This window comes from Aquarana catesbeiana, linkage group LG10 (assembly GCF_042186555.1).
Source record: "Aquarana catesbeiana isolate 2022-GZ linkage group LG10, ASM4218655v1, whole genome shotgun sequence".
Classification (NCBI taxonomy): domain Eukaryota; kingdom Metazoa; phylum Chordata; class Amphibia; order Anura; family Ranidae; genus Aquarana; species Aquarana catesbeiana.
In genome coordinates, this window is record NC_133333.1 from 82,009,660 (window position 1) to 82,023,513 (window position 13,854).

At 43.2% G+C, this 13,854-nt stretch overlaps 1 protein-coding gene across 1 annotated transcript in view; it reads right to left on the reverse strand.

The window, feature by feature from the left end:
* Nucleotides 1-12,514, reverse strand: part of LOC141110754 (excitatory amino acid transporter 2-like) — a 470,509-nt gene extending 457,995 nt beyond the window's left edge. Inside the window, exon 1 of the mRNA XM_073602336.1 lies at nucleotides 11,895-12,514. The gene's annotated coding sequence lies outside the window, so the exon portion shown is untranslated. The remainder of the gene's footprint in view (nucleotides 1-11,894) is intronic.
* Between the last annotated feature and the right edge of the window lie 1,340 nt (nucleotides 12,515-13,854).

Genomic DNA, 13,854 nt, shown 5'->3' on the forward strand with positions numbered 1-13,854 from the left:
GGAAGATTTTTTAAACAGTCAGGTGAGGGTGGCTGGCCTCTAAAGGTGAACACAGAAGGAAAGGTGAGCTGACAGACACACATTACTGCATAACCATGACAGTACCCCCCTCTTACGAGGCCTCCCCCTCCCCCACATGTGCCCAGCCTTAAAGAGAAACTCCAGATGGAACCTCCTCAACAGACGAGGAGCAAAGACCTCAGATGCAGTGATCCAAGACCTCTCCTCAGGACCAAACCCTTTCCAATGTACGAGGTACTGAAGAATGCCTTTACGGAGCCGGGAATCCAAAACTTGACTAACTTCATACTTTAGATTATCCTCAGAGACTGGAACCGAGGTAGGGAGAGGACAAGAGGACTTATTGAGGACTAAAGGCTTTTTAGGAATGGGTAAGGGCACGAGAAAACCATCAGGAGTCTGAGCAGGGTCCCCCAGACCCTTAAAGATGAGCTGGACATCCAACACAGGACCATCAGACTGGGTAGAGGTCAGTGGATCCCTGAGGTCAGGTTGGTTAGAAGGTGACGTGTCACAAGAGTTAAGCTGGATAGCTGAAACGCAAACAGAATGCAGAGAGCCCTGAAAAGAAGATTGAAAACCCCACCTGGCCGAATGAAGCAGTCTATCCAAAGGATTGATTGAGCAGCTTAAACAGGTTTGAACGGACGTAGTAGCAGTAGGGTGAGGCCAGGTTACAGAAGGTCCTGAACAAGAATCAGGAAGCTCACTGGGCATAGGCTGGACTGGTGCAGAGGCCGACTGAACAGCATCGCCAGGTGCAGCGACCACCAGAATTGCATCACAGGGTGTAGCGACCGTGGAACTGGTGGACGAGTCAGCCTGGGTGTGTGTCCAAGGGGGTCCAGGGACAGGCAAAGGGAAATGGCCATGCAAACTGGAGTGAATGACCCCCTCAGGTTCACAGGTGGGCTCCTCATCCAGAGTGCCACATGACCCAGAGAGTGCCTCAGCCCGACTATTGCAGGAGATATTCCAGAAATCGCTATATGCTATATGGAAGAGCAGAAGATACTGGGATGGTGGCAACAGGAAGTTTCTCTTTTGGGGTAACCTTGAGTAGGCAGGAGGAGGAACAGGAGGAACCCCAAGTCAAGATCTGTCCAGCAGTCCAGTCAACATGTGGAGAATGGAGCCGTAACCAACGAAGACCTAATATGATAGGAGATGAAGCCTTAGGTAAGACAAGGAAGGATATCCACTCCTGGTGGAGTGTCCCTACCGACATCTTAACAGGGAGGGTCTGGAAGCGGATAGGACCCCCTGGAAGAACAGTGCCATCAATTGCCAAGACCACCAATGGCGTTGTGAGAGGCAAAAGAGTAAGTCTCATGGAAGATGCAGTTCCCCAGTCCATGAAATTGCCAGCAGCTCCGGAATCCAGGTATGCCGAGACCGAACGAGGGGAAGCGCTGACATGAAGGAACACAGAAAGGAGAACACGAGAAGGTGAAGGTGATATTTCAGGGTCCAATACTCCACCTTCCAGATGTATTAGCCCTGAGCGTTTTTCCGGACAAAGAGAACAAGTATCACGAAAATGACCTTTGACCTTTGATTCCACAGTAGAGGCACAGGCCCAGAGTTCTGCGCCTAGCGCGTTCTTCAGGCAATAACTTGGTCCAGCCTAGCTGCATAGGTTCCTCAGCAGGCAGGAGGTGCTCCTCGGAACGAAGAGAAGAGACATGGAGCCAGGGCCCTCTCCTGTAAGCGAATATCGATCTGGTTACACAAGGCGATGACACTGTCCAGATCACCAGGGAGGGATCTTCCTGCTAATTCATCCTTCACTCTATCAGAGAGGCCATGTAAAAAGGTTGCTATGGCCTCATTATTCCAGCTCGGCTCAGCAGTCAAAGTACGAAAATGAAGAGCGTACTGTCCCACAGAAGCAGACTCTTGACGGAGACATAAAAGGGCGCTAGCCGCTGAGGAGACATGACCCGGTTCCTCGAAGATATTCCCAAAAAGTTTCAAGAAATCAGACAGGCTATAAACCACTGGATCACTCAGTTCCTACAGAGGGGCCGTCCAGGCTAACGCCTCGCTGGACAGGAGGTATATAATATAGGCTACCTTTGCCCGATCGGACAGGAAGTTTTGGGGCTGAAGCTCAAAATGAATTGTGCACTGGCTAAGGAACCCCCTGCAGGCCTTGGAGTCCCCAGAGAAACGGGCCAGAGCTGGCAGTTGTAATGAATGTGTGGCTGCGACTGGTGCGATAGGTGCAGCAGCAGATAGCAGGTGAGGTTGTTGAACCGGGGGTCCTAATGAGGCCTGAACCTGTTCAAAACGAGAGGCCAAATCCTGAAGGAATCGCATCACCTGGGTCTGATGCGATTCCTGGGTCTCAAGTCTATGGACTATGCCCTGTAATGAATCAACTGCAGGAAGCTGCACGTCAGCCGGGTCCATGGCTGATCAAACTGTCAGGTCACCTGAGACCAGGTGACAGATACACTCCGTGGAAGTCAGGAGTGCACCGCTAAGGTAATGGACCTTAGGACTGACTGCTGCGGATTGAACCCTGGGAGGTTCAGGAAGCAGGTCTATTGGAACACTGACAGAGATCCCACTGGGAGCTAGAGCATAGATTTCTCAGGGCGTGGAGTCTAAGAGCCAGCAGGTGTTCACCAGTGCCTCTAGTGGTGAAGATGGACTGCGCTGCAGTCTGGCTCCAGGTCGCGGCCCCCAGGGTCTCACAGCTCACTCTCACGGTAGACTACAGAAGAAGAGGTAGGAGGCAGCAGGCTGGAACAACAAGGAAAGTAAGGGATAAGCCAAATGTCGGGGCAACTAGCAGACAAGGATAAACATAACACACCAAAGGTCAGGGTCACAAGCAGACAGGGATAGTCGAGAACAGGCCATAGTGGGTAACTGGAATCAGACGTAGGAAACACAAGTACACACGAAAGCACACAATGGTTGATCAGCAAGGTTGGCTTGCAATGCCCAGGTTAATATAGTGTTCCTAATTAGAGACCAGGGTGAAGCTATGCTGAGGGAAGATTATTTAAACAGTCAGGTGAGGATGGCTGGCCTCTAAAGGTGAACACAGAAAGAAAGGTGAGCTGACAGACACACATTACTGCATAACCATGACAGTAACGCTTTATTTCTAGTTGGTGCGTCTAGCCTCTGACCCAAAAAATTGTCCTGCAAGACATTTAGGATTCTCATTGTATTACTGTTACTTCCACAAAAACATACATTTTAATTTTGAGATTAACTTTTTAATTCATAAATGCTACATTGCTAGTAATGTGTAATGTTTTCGTAAGATATTATTCTCTCTCTCTCTATATATCTATATCTATATCTATATCTATATCTATATCTATCTATCTATCTATCTATCTATCTATCTATCTATCTATCTATCTATCTATCTAGATGAAGAGGTGGTGTATATACACAGTATATTTGTGTTGTGTTTGCCCAGGGACTTTGCCATTTGTGAAATATATTTTGTTACACTGAGCATGCTCAGCCACTTTGCCATTTCAGCCATATCCCTGAATACACTGAGCATGCTCAGAGACTGTTTGACATCTGATAAGTAAATGGTAGATAATGCACTTGTTGCTCTCCATCTCACAAACTCTCACAGCTGTATTCACAAATCACACACAATACCATTGCCGATGCAAATTTAAAATAAGTAACAATTGTGTGTGTTGTTTAGTATTTCCAAATGATCATAATTTTCATCACAAAAATGTGTACCAACATTATTAATCCTGATCAAAATGTCATTACCAAAATTCAGAGGGTAACACCACTATTCTACACTCACACACCAACAAACACTAAATATCACAGAATAAATCAAGAAACAGAACTCCTGCCTGATGTAATTTCACCACCTATAGGCAAATGCCTAAAGAAATGTAGTATTTAGGTGTAGGAGGGTTCCACTACCATTGCAAATCTTGCCATATGTGTTCCATGGGGAAGGACTAGAAGAAGCCTTGTGAATTCCACACCAGCACCAATTGCAGCCTCTTACCAAGCAAAAAGCCCCCAAAATTAGAGATGGCCCTATAGCAGCATGCTGACAGTAATCAGCCATAACCAGCCTTGGAACCAGATGGCAAACAGGTTGGTCGATGGCACTCAGGACTTCCAGGGTACATCTGCATTCATTAACTTTTTGCACACCTGGGACTTAGGGTTGTTTATCACCACAGAGATGGAAGCTACATGCATGTGGCAGCACAGTGGCTAACTGGTTAGTATTCCTGCCTTGCAGCACTGGGGTCGTTGGGGTGGATGCTGATGACAAATGTGCTTGTCAACAATTTGTGTGAACCAGCCCTCACAAAGTTGACATTTCTTGCTTTGTACCCTCCACATGCCCAACAACTTACAACTTGAATTGTTTTGTTTTTGGTATCACTGATCATGGCCAGAGGTTTGGACATTTGATCTTTTCCATTATACACTGCACAGATACATATGCTTATATAGCTTATGCATTCTTTCATTTGCCAAGAGTGCGTATTCCTGATCAACAGTACTTGAGGCATACATGAAGAGACAGAATTAATTACACTGGTGGGTGTGTCTTGACCAGGTACCCGCCCCCCAAAAGGTGCCAAATGTGGCATTGGAGTGGGGGAGGGTGCAAACAAGCAGAGCTTACCCTTTTGGGTGGAGCTCCACTTTAAGCTGTAATAGGCAGTGGATAGGGTGCTAATGTCAAGATGCTTTGTGCCTGCGGCAAACTTGGCCCAACTTGTAGCGATGTCTTCCGCCGAACATTACACATTGATGTCAAGGGGATGCGCCGCAAACTCCCCGCAACCTTGCGCAATGCATGTGGTTGCAGTGCATTTGTTGGTAAAATGGGGCTAAGGTTGGCGATGAGGAGGCGTCGCATTGCTTCCTCACTGCCTGTCAGTAGCCTCTGAAGCCTGATCCAAATGTGGATTGGGCTTCAGAGACAAGGGAGATTTAGACACATGTCTAAATCTACCCTTAGGCTACTTTCACACTGAGGCGTTTTACATGCGTTTTTGCTCTAAAAATATAGCCTGAAAAGTGCATGTAAACTGGCTTTCCTGCAGCCCCAGTGTGAAAGCCTGAGTGCTTTCACACTGAGGCGATGCGGTTGCAGGACAGGAAAAAAAGTCCTGCAAGCTGCATCTTTGGGGCGGTGCGGGAGTGGTGTATACACCGCTCCTAAACCGCCCCTGTCATTGAAATCAATGGGCACCGCTGCCGAAGAGCCTGCAAAGCGATTCAGCAGCAACTCTTTTTGGGCGCTTTTAAGCTTTCCTCTGCCACTAGCGGAGGTTAAAAGCACCCCGCTAGCGGCCGAAAAGCACCACTTTAACAGCGGTAAAACGCCGCTAAAACTAGTTTCGCTTTACCGCTAACACCCCCCTGCCCCAGTGTTACAATTATTTTTAATTGTTTTACAACTTTTTATTTTTAATTTTTTTTTTTGGGGGGGGGGGTGCTTTGGAGAGACATCAGGGGTCTAAATAGACCTCCAATGTCTCTTTTTTTTTTTAAACAGAGAAAGGGACTTTCTCTGCAACCTGAGCTGCGCTGCATATGAATCAATAAGGAGTCTGTATAGACTTCTATTGACTCATAAAATGAAACATTGTTTCTTTCACAAACTGACAATAGTAAACATATTATCTGTCAGTGATGAACAGCAAAGGAAGGGGGGTGGTAAAACACGTTTACCAGCCCCCACCCCACAACACCCCTCTCCCTAGTGGCATCTCCAGCTTTCATATTTATGGGGGGGCACATGGTGGGGGGGCAGGGACAAAGGTAGGGGGGCAACTTTAAAATGTATATATATATCCTGGGGCCCTTTACTTCAATCCCACAATGGCCCTTTCACATGTTCTGCAGTGAGCTCCCTTCCTACTGTATTGGGGCCCCCCCAGGGTGGCAGAAAACAAGAGATATATGTCACCGGCATACCAAGAAAATATAAGGGTCCAAAGCAGTGGGAAAACTATCAGGATTGCAAAGGTTGTCTTGCCACCGGGTCCTGGTGTTCTGCCACTGTGGGGTTCCCCAGCCTCCCCTTGCTGTCCTGCCCCTGCTATTGACAGCGCTGGTCTGGCATCTCTTGGAACTTACAGGCTGGTTCTCCTGTCCAAAGGACAGGAGAAATCAGTCTGTTTTTTCAGTAACTGAGAGTCCTGGTGGAGTCCTTCCTGCAATTCGCTCTTCTCCCTGCCAATGAGGATGCAGGGGAAGGAGCAGATCGGGTGGCCATGGTTATGTGAGCGCTCGCATTATGCAGTGTCAGCGAGCAGAGGGAGGGGGGAGGAATCACCCGCAGGAGCTGACTGGGGACGCTCTCCCTCTTAGACATTGCCTTTTTGTAAAAAAAAAAAATGTTTTAATTGGGGGGGGGGCATGGTGGGGCACAGCATATGGTTGGGGGGGTCAGGGCCCCCCCTCTCCGCCTGTCCTGCAGCATGGAAAGCCGACGTTAGGGGGAGGTGAGAGCGCCGGCTAGCAGCTGCGGGGCAGGCGGCACCTAGCAATTAGACAAGTGGGGTGGGCACTGGAGGAGGGGGTCGCAGCAGCACTGGGGTTTTTTTTTTTCATCCCTCCCTTCCTCCCTCTGTGGCTGCCCTGCAACACAAACAGTGGGCGGAAGGGCAGAGAAGTGAACCTGACAGCTGCAGGACAGCCACAGAGGGATTGGAGTTTGCGAGGGGGGATCGGTGCTGGGGAGGGGGGTTAGAGCAGGATGGGTAAGTCAGTGTAAGGGAGAGTGAGGGTGGGGGGCACATTAGATATCAGCATAGGCAGGTGGAGGGGCGGGAGACATAGCGGCAAAGCAGTGGCTGCAGGGGGGGGTGGTCACATTTTAGTTAAATTTCTCTGATTAGTGGCTCATTAGCCACTGATCAGAGCTATCAGTTTGTTCAGCAGTGTCTGCTGAACAATTATGCTATAAGCTCATGGTCACTGAAGTGATCACGAGCTTATAACACAAGGAGAAATGAGGTCCGACTTGGCCACCTGGGGGCAGTGTTGGAGGTCTGTATGGACCTGGCAGTGAAAGGGTTAATCCTGCACTTAAACTTTTGATGCGGACGGGGTGGTAAAAGTTGTTATATCCTAAAATGTTTGACATGGTTAGTGCGCACCTTTTTTGTCCCCGCTGTACACTATGAAATTTAAGGTTTGTCCAATTTAAGTAGATTGTAAGCTCTTTAGAGCAGGGGCCATCTAACCTTATTGTAAAGTGCTGTAAAAAATGTTGCAACATTCAATGCCAGTCAATTTTGTGGGCAAAGTAGATGAATGTACAAAATAGTGTTCCTATTGTCCAAACAAAATGTAGAATCGGTTTTGAACTGTTTTTTTTTTTTTTTTGGAGGATTAATAAAATATTTTATAAGTGGAATGTATTGTTAACACACCTTCCAATCTCTATTAAATATACTTTGTTACTAAATAATTTTATTCTGCACACATGCAAGTCATTAAATAGAGAAAAAAAGTGTAAATCCAAAATTAAAAGAGCAAGCTTTTAACAGCTCCAATGCTGTTTATCTCCAATCCTTTTTATCATTAGGAAATGTTGCTGATTTGCAAGGTAAGTGTGGGAGATGTCTTGATATTCCCAGGGTTTAGGGGGATGTATAGTGTTTGGAATTTCGTGTTTAGTGATACTCAGAACACACATCACTTCTGAATCTATGCACAGTAGACTTCCTGCATTTGTACATGTACAACGCTTCATCTCTTGCTGGTATGTAGATTTTATACACAGAAGCTAGTAAGACACAGGAAAGCATTCATCAGCTGACCTCATTAGCACACACACCTATGGCTGCCCTCCCTCCTTCCAGCAGATCACAACCACCCAAAGCTAGGTACATGATTTTCTAATACAATTAATCGGGGATCACTGGTCTCACTAAATACAGACAATTGTTTTGTCTTAAATTCATCTTGCATAGATCTGTTCATTTGGAGAGTGCAGGAAATGAGAGATTAGATAACAGCCTATATGGATAGCTTTAGTATTTAAAACAGGAGAAGTGTGTCCTGGGTTCTGTAAAGCTCAGCATACACTACACAATCTGATTGTACAATCTCCTTTAGATCTGCCATAAATTATGTAGTACAAAGGCCTGCCTGATTGGATACAGAGTGATCGGATAGCTGGTGTGTCCTCCCATTATAGAGTTTTGGTAAATCTAAAGGAGATTGTACAGAGTTTGTACAATCAGGTTGTATAGTGTATGGTCACCTAAAATGAGCTAGTTGCTAACTACTTCTAATCCTTGTTTGCTTTGCAACAACATTTTCAAAATATAAATCCACTTTAGTAACTTTTAGAAAGTTAGGGGTAGCTCTTAATTGTGTCCAGGGATCTCTACGTAGCTTTGTGCAGTGGAGTGCTGCTCGCAACAAGTGGGTATAAAACGAATTTAATCAGAAAAAAAATCAACGTGGGGGTCCCCCCAATCCAAACCAGGCTCTTAGGTCTCTATTATATGATAAATAATTGTTAATGTCTAAATGATTTTTTTTTTTTCGAATTTTGACTGCTATATGTTTCCATCATAGTACTACTATCTATACTACTATAGAAATCTGATCAACACAGTGGCTTAGTGCTCTGAACTAGCAATAACCAGGTTATGGGTTCAAATCCCACCTATGCTACCTACCACCTCCCTAAAATTTCAATGGCGAAATCCCCAAAAAATGTTCAAATCCCATGCATGGTATCACCTGCTTAAATTTGTAAACCACATAGTATACTGAAAATAGGCGAATGCCTAATCGCCACTGCCAAATCAGCATGGTTGTTTCCATAATTTGCATGCTCAATTGCATATAATGGTATGTTATTTAGCAAAAATATTATTGTGTGGAAATAAAATAATCAAACACTAGTGAACAACACGCAGGGTGTTAGCATGGTTGGTATTTGAACTCATGACCTAAGTGCTTTTTGTTCATCAGTGCAGACCACTAGGCCAATGTGCTGACTACATTTAGACTTGCATAACAGTTTAGTATGATTAAAGAAGGAACATAGATAATTAGAACTCTATAGTCTCTTAAAAAAGAAATATAACATGAAAAAATAAATTAAAATTTAACAGCTATGTAACTGTAAATGATAAATACATGTAACCTCACGGAATAGCAGACATTACTCTGTAATAATCATTAATAAACAGCATTCGTAGCAAAAGAAGAAAACAAACTATGCACAATAATTGTAATATAAATAAATAGCCACACACAAGGTAGAGCACACCCCATATAGGAATGGTTTATTGGCATACATGTACATGAACATAGCTGAATACTGCAGTGCAGTTCCATATAGGAAACTCGTTGGCAATTGCCAGTTATGGAACACGACTATGCCAAATTGGAATTTACTAATGCTCTCTTACTCACTTTTCCATTCGCATGTTCACCTAGTTAAGGGCTTAATTGGGAGTTACTAGATGTAGAGTGACTGCTTTTTCTCCTTATTCTTAGTGAATTAGACCCATGATGTAGCTTGATTACAGGAAATCTGTGACAAAATATGGGGTTGGACAGCTACATGGCAGGTGAAGTACAATATTGAGAAATGTAAAATTGCACTTGGGTACCAAAATACACATTATTAAGGACTCCTCTGGGAGAATCAATGATGGAAAAAGATCTGGGGTGCTTGTAGATCACAGACTTTGCAATAGCAGGAAATGCCAAGCGGCAGATAACAAAATTAGCAAAATACTTTCATGCCATAAAAAAGGACACATGTTCAACAGATAAATCAATAATTCTACTCCTTTACACATGATGGTTCAGTCTCATCTTGAATATGCAGCTCAGTTTTGGTCACCAATCCTCAGGAAAGACATATTTGAATTAGAAAGATATTAATGAAGTGCAACAAAATCCACAAGGGGGATGGAGGACCTCAGCTGTAAATATCAATTACATATTCACTTTGGAGAAGAGGATCTTTAGAGTGGATATCATTATAATATAAAAATATACCAAAGGTAACATCAGCAACTGTAATAAACTGTTTACTCTAAGGTCCTTTAAGAGGACATGAGTCCACGTTTTGAGGTTAGAAGAAAGGAGGTTCAACCTTAGATTGGGGAAAGGGTTTGTTAATGCAAGAGCAGTAAAATTATGGAACTCCCTCCCCCAGGAAGTGATTTTAGCTGAGAGTGTTGACAATTTCAAAAAGCTTTTAGAGGTCTTCCTCAAGAAACAGAATATACAAAGCTAAAGGGTTTGTTAGGGGAAAAATAAAATCACGCATGCATACACACATAGGTTAAACTGGATGGACCTGTGTCTTTTTTCTTAACTATTTAAACTATGTAAACAGGTTTGGTTGTGATGGAAAGTGCCAATTGCTAATAATGGTATCAGGCACAGCAATGGAACTACTTGCAGATTGTTCCTCCAATCAGCTGAGTGTTGGAGACAGGAGTGGTGCTACCCCCAGCTACTCATCGTGGCCACCAAAATTGAATTTCCATGAATGTAAGGTGAAAAAGTAATTTAAGACAAATATATAATTTATAATATATATTTATTTATTTTATTTAATATATATTTATAATTAATAAAATTATAATTTTCAAAGTGTATACCTGGTTTAAGCTACTGCTTAAACAAACTGGTATTTGTTTTACTATGCAATTTCTCAATCATTCTATTCATTAATTTCATCATTTCTATAACCACTAGTGCAATTTCAATTTTGTAATGAGGAAATATGCATTGTCAGCATCCCTTTGAAGGTGCCTCCGTAAAAATCTTACACCTAAAATTTTCCTTATGAGAACTCACAAGAACAACAACTGAGGATGTCAGGGTTGTTTTGCACACTGATGTGATACAGAATGCCCCCAGGTTTTGGACCTTTTATTAAACCTTGCTTCATTAAAAGCTGCATTGATCTTTAAGCGCTTAACACTGTTCTGCGCTTAGAAACCACAAATAATTATCCAGTAAGACACACACAACTTTTGAAGTTACATTGTAATATTAAACTACTAGATGTTATTTGAAGTTCTGCATGTAAAAATATTTTTTCAATAGTGATTTATGATCTTCCATATATCTTTTCTATAAAATACAAATGTCATAAATAAAATCTCCCCACTCTGAATATCCTATTCTATCCAATAAATTGCATATATTGCATTTATGTAAGCTTAAATGGAAAGTTAATACAGTACCTCTATTATACAGAATGCTTAGAAGTATACATGTATTGTAAATGGAGTATATTTCTGTAACTGTGGGCATTCAAGTAATAAATAGGGATTAGCAAAATTTAGAATTTTAATTTCCCTCAAATGCATATAGGAAAAGCATCCAAAGCTCTGGAGAATAAAAAAAAAATGAGCAGCATACCAGTCACCTGCTTCTGGAACAATTTACTTGTCATTCGTTGTAATACAATAACGGTGGTATGTTTGTTACAATTGCGTTCTATTTTCACATAGAATCTGAATCATTTTCTGATACAACTTGATGGGCATACATTTTTAAGGTTTTTTCTATGGTGTATCAAGCTTATGGATATACTGTACAATAAAAAACATAACTCCAAAATTCTGTTATCAAAATTAAATATTCACCTTAAACATCTAAAAAGGCAACATGCATTTTATAAGAAAAGCATCAAATTTAAATTATATAACCAAAGAGACACAGTGTGTTCAGTACTCATGGGCTTATTTGCCAAAATGCTGCAAATGAAATAGCAACCAACAACACAATTACAGCAGTAGCTAGAAGCTTGACTACTAAAAACACATTTCTGCTTACTGGCTGTGGACTATAATGGCTCTGTTTGAAGAAAAGTTGCTACAACAATATTGTTGGAACGTTACCTTGCACAGAGGGTCCAGTCTTTTTGACAACGACTTCTGGCAAGTGGAAAATGCAATGCCCAGAAGGATAAGAAAAAAATGAAAAACAACAGATGCAGGATAGTAGTAAAGTCTAGAGGAATAATTAAGACAGGAAAAGTCACATCTGGATGAGAATTGGATGCTCCAATGTCCCCGTCTTCAGAAGTCTTTGAAGGGCAGCAGCAAAGGCAGATAACTGGTAGCTAAATCTTTCTGAAAGGAATCCAGTTAGGGGATTAAACTGCATCAAGTAGTAATACTGTACTATATGACAGAAAGCCATTCCCTGACCCCATTAATTTTTTTTTTCATTTTTTAACATACAGAGGAAAAAATGTACCTCAACACTAAATTAGGAGTCAGACCCCTTTTCACAAATACAGTAACTGCCCCATTCTTTCATTTGCCCCTCTATTCTCTTCAAAAGACCTATATGAAACCATTGCTAATATTTGTTTGCACAGAGAAGCTTGAATGACTATTACATTTCACTGGTTAAAGTGGAACTAAACTCTCCTATCCTTTTCAGCCAAGAAGGCTGCCATCTTAGCCTCTGTTTAATCTGCAACTGCCATGATGCTGAACATGTGATCAGTTTGGTGTTGGTTTGGCAGTCTGGTTGAAAGCACAAGCAAATGTGACAGTTAGTTACCAGTCCTAAAATGTGGTGGATTAAGTACTTTCCTGTTTTCATGCTTTTTTCCTTTATTTTCTCCTAATGATCCTGGGAGTAAAGCTGGGTATATAGTACGGGGACCGTAAATCAACCAGTTCTGCGGGTTCCGAAAAAATATTGGTCCGTTTTCTAATGACCAGCTTCTGTTGAATGGTCATGCTGGAAAGCTAGCATTCAATCAGCACTTGCAGCCAATGTTAATTAGATCAAAAGTTTGCAAAAAAGAAAACTTCCTGTGCTTTGGAAAGTGATCTGCACCCGAATTGATGATATTACTGCTGGTTCACACAGGGGCGACTTGTCAAGCGACTTAGCCGCCTGACAAGTCGCCTCCCGTTCTGTACAATGGAACCGTTCTAATAGGAGCGACGCAAGTCGCTCCGACTTAGAAAAAGGTTCCTGTACTACTTTGGGGGCGACTTGGGGCGACTTGCATAGACTTCTATACAGAAGTCATTTTGCAAATCGCCGTGGCAGTCGTGTGCAGGTCGCCTCGGTGAGGCGACCTGCAAGTCGTGCCGCCCCTGTGTGAACCGGGGCTTAGGAAACTTTGGGGCTGGTGTTTGCATTTCTGTTGTGTTGATGTGATACAGGCAGGAACTTCAGGATACCCTTATTCAGTTAAAATCCCCTATGTTGCGACAGAAGCTAGCTTCAAATCTAATTCTGTCTGTACAGGAAGCATAAAATTGGTTCCATACTCCCCCCTGAGAGAATACATCAGGACTGCATCTCCTATAGTAAACAACTTTTGAGCAGCATTCCAAACAGCCATAACCAGTACTAAGATAAAACACTGCAGAACCTCTTAGACCCCTTTCACACTGAGCCGCCCCAGGCATCAGCGGTAAAGCTGCGCTATTTTTAGCACAACTTTACTGTCGTTTTAGCGGCGCTATTCAGCCGATAGCGGGCGGTTTTAACCCCTCGCTAGCGGCCGAAAAGGGGTTAAATCTGCCCACAAAATGCTGCTACAGTGGTGCCTTGCCGACGGTATAACAGCGCTGCCCTATTGTTTTCAATGGGAAGGAACGGTGGAGGAGCGGTGTATTCACCGCTTCTCCACCGCTGCAAACAAGCTGCTGGCAGGACTTTTTGTGATGCCCTGCCAGCGCAGTGCCGCAGTGTGAAAGCAAATTGGCTTTCACACTGGGTTTGCAGCTGAGGCTTTTTTCAGGCACTATGTAGGCGATATTTTTAACGCTGTAGCGCCTGAAAAATGCCTCCAGTGTGAAAGGGGTCTTAACCACTTGCCACCCGCCA